The following is a 7,751-nucleotide window of genomic DNA, read 5'->3' as shown; positions in this document are numbered from 1 at the left end:
GCGCAGACGCAGCTCGACCTCTTCAAGGCGGCTTTGAAATAACTTCCTCTGACCTCGTCTTACCTCGGCGGCGAGAGCGGCCTTGACATCATGTAAATTCCCAGTGGCGGCTGATGAAAAAGGAGGCTAACAGGAGGGGAAGAGGCGAGACGTGCGAGCGGCGGCTGCTGCTGCTGCAGCTCGGCGCGCTGTTCTTTAAAATCAGCTCTGACAGAGCGGCCCCGAGGACGCCGCTGCTGAAACCACATAAAACAAAGCAGCTGAGAGCGGCGGGAGCAGCCGGGGGTTCAGGGGACGCCGCGCGCAGCGTTAGCAGGAGGAACAAATGATTTTAGCCTGTCAGGGAATTCAGCCGAGGATACGTTTGATCTGGAGTTTGTGATTGCTTCTGCCACAGGAAGCCCTTCTTCTCCCCGAGATGTGAAGTGGGAGAGAAAACAGCCCGGGGCGGTGAAATCCAAGCAGGCCCCAAATGAGAGCCGGGCTGAGACGGCGCCGAAACAGCTCCTTCATTTATGGACAGAGATAACTGAGCGCTCTGCTCATAGATACACACGTTATAGAGTCTTTACTGTTTGCTACAGGAGGGTCAGAAATCATCTGTTTCCTTTAATGTCACAGACTGATGCTCAGATTTATCACACACTCAGGGAACAAACAGATAATCTCATGAGGTGTTTTTGTCTAATTTCAGTAAAAATGTCTTTTTTTCCTCTGAACATGAGACACATTTAGCTGATCAGCTCAGAAACATGTGTTACTTCTAGTTATTTAAAGACAAAATGAGCTCTGAGTCTGTCAGACGTGAGTTTGAGTCGTGTTTAACAACCAAACGCTGATTCCTCTTATTTATTAAAAATAAATAAATCACAAAAGACGCAGTAAAGGAGTAAATTTGTTTTTGTAGCGTCTGGTTTTCCAGCAGGAACTTTGACCTGATGGAGCAGCTGATACTCACCGTGGAGACGGAGGAGAGCAGAGATGGACGCAGGGTGTCGGACAGGAGGGACAGACTCAGGAGAATCTGTGAAAAAGGAGCAGAAATCACATTTAACTTTTAGGATCAGACCCAGACCCAGACCCAGACCCAGACCCTGACCCAGACCCAGACCCCGGCCTCTGTGAGGGAGGATGTGACCCAGCATCTCTGCGTTACTGTCTCCATCACATGTTTGGGTCCAGCCCGCTGCGCCCCTCCTGCAGCCTGGTGTCAGAGCAGATGATGGATCGTGGCTGATGTCTCATTCATTTCTATTAAACCAATCTGCAGCTCCCTCACAGCTCGGCCCGACTCCTCCCGCTGCAAGACACGCTCTGGTTTATGAATCAATTTCACAAGCTTCTGGTCAAACTGGCAGTTGACGAGTCTGTCTGTCTCCATTTGTATCAGCCGCTGATGATCGGCGTCAGAAACACGGGCTGAATACGAGCGCAGAGGACGCCAGGCAGGCAGCCGGTCAGATCCTGCTCTCTGAGAATCACCTCCCAGCTCCTCAGGAAGTTTCTCTTTGCATGGTGGCCCCTGAGGGACACATGTATTATTAAGGTGTGTCTCCGCTCATTTCAATAGGGCCACCTCCCCCTCGACGGAGCGCGGCGGCCTCTGTGTCAGCGCTGCTTAATATTAACCAGCAGCCCTGAAATAATCCTCATCCCCAGGAAGAGAGGTCAGCGCCCAGGTAAGGTCATCGAGGACGAAAACAGCGGCCTGCTCCTTTAACAAGACGACTGGCAGAGCGTGAAGGAGCAGATCTGACTCCTCATGACTCCTTATTATCTCTGGACCTGGAGCAGAGACGGATCGACAGATCCAGAGAAACAGGAAGTCATCACACCTTCACGCAGCCGCGGCCTTCAGGCGTCAAGGGGACAGGCGGCCAATCAGGAGCGAGGCCTTCAGTGTCATGAACTAATGCAGCATCCATATTCATCACATGTTCCCGTGCAAAATAACATCTGTCTGCAACAACACGCCATCTGTGAGCAGCTCTGATACACACACACACTCACACACACACACACTCACTCACACACACCTGGACGAGGTTTAGCTCACTCCATGCAGAGACCAGGAACAGGATCAGGGTCTGAGTCCGTCAGGAGGACTCTGGGATCAGGGGGAGGAAGATGAGGCCTGCTCCTCCACAGGAAGTTAGGATTACACTATCAACTCTAAAAGTGTGAAGGCAGGAGGAGGAGGAGGAGGAGGAGGAGGAGGAGGAGGAGTCAGGGGTCCCAGCAGCAGCTGAGGGAGGTCAGCTCCACCACCTCCCTGCTCCTGGCTCCTCCAGGTCTCCTCTCTCTGGAGGATGGAGGATGGAGGTCCTCATTAAAAGCTCCCATCGCTCTGCCCTCTCCTCCTCTCCTCCTCCTCCTCCTCCTCCTCTCTGAGGAGCAGCAGCTCTTAACATATGCCGGCCCGGTCCAGGTGTCATGCAGCAGGTGGCTGCAGACGGCGGCTGGGTTCTGATGAGCAGAGCGCTGCTCAGAGAGTTTTCATCTCCTGCTGAAGTTTGGGGCGTCACAGACCTGCTCTGAGTCATGCAGCTGGGCCTGGACTGGGTCCTCCTGAGGGTCTGGACTGGGTCAGGGTCTGATCAGGTCTCCTGAAGCTGTCTCACTCTCAGAGCTGCAGACCGTCAGAGTAAAACCTGGAGAAGTTTGGTGAGTTGATCCACTTCCTGTAAACTGATCCTCCTCTGTGGAGCTCCTGGAGACCTCGAGATCTGGGGTCTGGGGTCTGGATCAGACCAGGGCGGAGGCTGGGAGAGGAGCTCCATCAGAGGGAGGTGAACCCAGGGAGGATACTTGGACCTGAGGAGCAGCCATCTTTGATCGTCTGAGGTCCGCTGTGTAAAGTCAGCGTGTGTTTGAGCTCCTCTCTTAAATGTGGAGCAGGAAAAGTTGTTTTTCTTTGTTTTGGTCTTTCTGAGGACCGGGTCCGTGGAGGGGGGGTCTGTGGAGGGGGGGTCTGTGGAGGGGGGGCAGAGAAAACAGGTTTTCCTGGAGGGGAGTTCATCTCTGCGGCTGTTTCAAAGGCAGAGAGCAAAGACGGAGAACAAAGCAGCTCAGTGTGTGAAGGCCGGCTGCTCGCTGTGTTTGTGTCTCAATATTTAACCCCCCACTCCTCCTCCTCCTCCTCCTCCTCCTCCTCCTCCTCAGACACTATTATTTCATAGCCTGTGCAAACAGAGCTGTGATCTGAGCGCACACTTCAGCAGGAATCATAAATAGCTAAATGCTCTGCTCTCCCTCTGCTCGTCAGAGAGCAGAAAGTTGATACACCTTGTTCACAAACTCTTGTTTCTGAGCTTCGGGGCTTTGCCAAAGAGCACGCGGGGAGAACACAGACGCCATGAAACATTCACCTCCTGATGCAAGCCTGATTTAAGTTTGTTAATGTTTTTCTCCCCACGGTGAAGCCGGGCCCGCGTCGTGCCAAACAGCCTCCACAGCCGCTCCTCCTGCTCCTCCTGCTCCTCTTTCACACTCTAACTCCATAAATCAGCCTTTCTCTTCAGAGGAGGAGGAGGAGGAGGAGGAGGAGGAGGGGGAGGTGTTTTCTTAGCTTCAACAGGCGGGAAATGCAGCATCATTTTTCCATGCCGTTAATAGAGAGGCCCTGATGCGGAGGCGGCGGCCGTGCCAGCTCCGCCGATGCTTCTGGCACCTTCCGCCTCTTTCTGGAAGGACTTAACAGGCGGCGGTTGCATGTCTTGGCTCTGAGTTGTGAGCTGGAGCCGGTCTCCCCTGACGTAATCCTTTAAGAAATGGCTCTCCTCGCTGGCTGTGAAGCACGCCGCCGCTCCGCAGCATAAAGGGAGCCTTGCTGTGATTATCAGCACGGGTAATAACCCCGACGTGGAGCCAAAGTTTGCAGAGGAAACCCAGCCCGCGCTGCTCTCCAGCTCGCCATTAAAGTCCATTTATGCAGAGCGTAGCGCGGCCTGTCAGCGGCTAATCATTACAAGGATGATCGATGGTGTTTATTTTCTGATGATGGAACGCAACCCCCTGCCGATGATAATTGGACGAAAAAGGACGGATCAAAACCGAGAACTTATTAAATTATCAGACCATAATCTGCATTAATGCCACAGACAGGGGGGGCGGGGTTAGAGAGGGGGTCCACCTTGAAGAGCCCGCTGTGCCCTTGGCCCCCCGCAGACCGTCATGACACACACATGACGAGACAGGGAGCTGATGATCCACACAGACCCTGATCCTCCTGGACTCAGATCCTGACTCTGGGATCTGGTCTGATAAACTCGTCCTGAGGACGTTTGAACCAGACGCCAGAGAAAACCTGAATGAACTGATCCCCCTCAGACCTGAAGTCCACGTGGACCCTGAACCATCAGAGCAGCCTGCTGCTCATTAGCGCCCTCCGTCTCTTCTCTAAGTGTTTGAACAGGTCTCCCAGGACCAGGAGCCTCTGGTTTGGGGCCAACCGGTCGAGGAGGCTGCAGCAGAGGGGGGAGGAGGGGAGGAGATAAAGCGAGAGGAGAAAAGGAGGGCAGCAGCTAATGGGCTCGGCTGCTTTTAAGTGCAGCGCGGCGAGGAACAAACCAATTCCCCCATAACCCCGATTCACAGCCCAGCAGCTCCCAGCAGCTCCCAGCAGCTCCCAGCAGCTCCCAGCAGCTCCCAGCAGCTCCCAGCAGCTCCCAGCAGCTCCCAGCAGCTCCCAGTCTGAGTCCGTACAGGGAGGAGCACGCAGCACACACACCAGGACAGAGGCTACGACACACACACTCACACACACCATCAGAGCCGGATCAGGAGGAGGAAACCATCAGCTGCTCAGAGATGGTCAAGTTCCAGATCCAGAGCTGGTTCAGACCCCCTCAGTCTGCTTTAGACCCTGATCAGACCAGGACAGCACCCACAGACTCTGAGGACTCCAGGAGCCCACCCTGGGCCTCAGAGCTGGATTCAGGAGGTTTACAGCAGCAAAACCATCAGATCACCTCCGCTGTGACAGGAGGCTTCTGGGTAATGTAGGAACTTTCCTGAGAGTTCAGAAGTTTTAAAAAGGCCTGATCCTGTTTGATCCTGACCCCAGCTCTGAGACGCCCTCCACAGGTGACAGAGGGAACAGCGTTACCGTGCACACGTCCTGATTTAAAACACGTCTCTGCAGAGGATCAGGAGGACGGAGGAAGACACAGAGACGCTGTGTTCCTGAAATGATTCAGATTATTTTATCTGTAGTCTGCAGCGTCTGCTCCTCATTTAAAGAGAAGCTGTGATTTTACAAAGTGCATGCTGGGAGATCTGAACCTGTCTGTGCCGTCAGACGTGAGGAATCAGAGGATTCAGAGGATTCAGATATCTTCTCTGACACTGAAGACTTGTGTTGTTCCTCCTCTGGTTAGAGACGCTGAGATGTTTGGAGACGTGGTGTTAGACACACAGACGTCCTTTAGGCCCAGGTGAAAGCACAGAGTTAAACAGCGTGTGTGTGAGTGTGTGTGAGTGTGTGAGTGTGTGTGAGTGTGTGTGAGTGTGTGAGTGTGTGTGACGGCTGCACTGCGGCTGAATCCTGCTCTGTTAAATAATCATGAAGAATAATGAAGGCGTGAGTCGGCGGGCACGCGTCCCCTCCTGGGCGGACTCTCAGTGTCAACCTGACAGGTCTCGGCGCAGCTCGGGGACGGGGGGGGGATGAAGTTGTCTCCATATTAAGCAGGCACATTAGACCTGTTAAACGGAGGGCAGGGAGGAAGGGGGCAGCACGTGGACCTCCGGGCTCTGAACCTCATCAGGTGAGTCTGTGCTGAGCTGCAGGGACGGGGGGAGGGGGTGACGGTGCAGGCCTCTGGCCCGCCTCCACCGCACCTCACGTCTTCAGCATCCACAAACTGGAACTGACCCTGAGCTTCTGCCAGCCTCCGCCGCAGCTAAGCCCGGCCCTTCCCATCATGCACAGGGGCCGCAACCAGCTCCCATGAGCCCCGGCGCGCTCCCTGCCATCTGCCGTGATTTATAGAAAACGGCCGATGATTTATGGGCCAGTCATCTCACAATGAAGTTGTTCTCTTTCATTTGGGCGACCTCCCGACCCAGCCGCCACTCCCAGCCAGGTTGGGGAAATGTGCGCTAATCATACACTATGAGGGCCTTTAAGCAGGAGGAGGCGGCGGTGGAGGAGCTGCAGGAGCGGCTGGGGGGACAAATAGAGGCTCTTTAATGAAATTAATTTTCAACAGCGTGTGCATGCTGATGAGAGAGGCAGCGCTCCGTTACAGCACGCAGGACACACACGGCACGCCGCTGAGCGACCACGGCAAAGGTCTGACTACCAGGAGGCTCCGTCCCCACGCCCCGCTCTGATCCTCAAATCAAACACCCCATTAGGAGCCGCTGATCCGGGTGATGTGTTTAAAGATTTATACAGAGCGGAGCACAGAGCGCAAACAGCGCGGGCCACCGTTTATCCATCAGCAGGAATCACATTAGGAGGAGGATCGGTTAGATTAATGGAAATAATGACACCAGGAGTAAAACCAGGAGTAAAACCAGGAGTAAAACCAGGAGGAAAACCAGGAGGAAAACCAGGAGGAAAACCAGGAGTAAAACCAGGAGTAAAACCAGGAGTAAAACCAGGAGTAAAACCAGGAGGAGTAAAAACATCAGGGATGTCTGAGCGCAAGTTTTATCTGCAGCTCGTCAGAGACCAAAACCAGAACCAGAACCAGCTCACCTCTACAGAAACTATAATAAACATATGAACTGTACAAACTCATTCTTTGTGAATTAAAGACACATTTCACACAAACATAAAAACTGTGCATTAACACATGATATAAATAATAACATCTGCTGGGAAATTAAGATGCTTTAAATTAATTCTGCTCTTTACTTCAACTCTGTGGATAAAAGTAAATAAATAAAAAACACATTTTAATTATTTTTATTTAAGGTTATAAAAATGAGAAATTGGCTAAATTTAATTCAGATGTTTTGATAATAATGTTGCACTTAAATAATTAAAGACTTATACAATTACAGTCTATTTTTGCAGCTTAATTATTTTTTATTCTTTGCTTTCGAACTGTTATTTAAACATTACTATTCTTATAACAACAACAATAATAATAATGATAATAATAATAATTGTTGTTTTTATTATTGTTGCGTCCTCTTCAGTCTAATCTGTTTAATGTTTATATTCCTCCTCTAACCTCTCACTGAAAGCGTCTTTTAAACGTGTATTAATTAAATGTAATAATTAAAAATGAAGCTGTCACACTCTGACTCCTTGTTGTCTTATTTTTCTTCAGTAATTAACGTGTCTAATAATTTAATTTAATTAAAAGTCCGAGCTTTTAACGCTGCTCTGTACCTGCCGGCTGGTGTTTTCAGTGTGACCCTGGTCTACTTCTCCTTCCTGGTCTCTGTGGTTCTGAGCCGGACTCGGAGAGACCCCCATGAAGGTCCGGTCCTGAAAACAGCAGCAGAAGTCACCGGTTTGATTCCCACAGAGCTGCCGAGCGCCGCAGCTGCCCGGAAGTTTAACACATTTAATGTAACTTTATCTCAGGTTATAATTAAAAATAAACATTAAAATAATAAAACATTAAAATTATTTTTATTTTATCACATTAAACAACAGAAGGGACTGACTGTGTCTGTTTTTATCGCCGGCAGCAGACGGAGCGGGGTTACTCGGAGCTGAGCCGTTTCTGGTCCAATGGCGCCACTCGGCGGTTTTCTTCCGTCACTGTGTAGCCGCTAAATGCTAACTG

Source organism: Halichoeres trimaculatus, unplaced genomic scaffold (genome assembly GCF_033239565.1).
Source record: "Halichoeres trimaculatus isolate MK-OKI-2021-1 unplaced genomic scaffold, fHalTri1.1 fHalTri1_scaffold_24, whole genome shotgun sequence".
In the NCBI taxonomy this organism is placed as follows: domain Eukaryota; kingdom Metazoa; phylum Chordata; class Actinopteri; order Labriformes; family Labridae; genus Halichoeres; species Halichoeres trimaculatus.
This window is presented reverse-complemented; position numbering follows the sequence as displayed.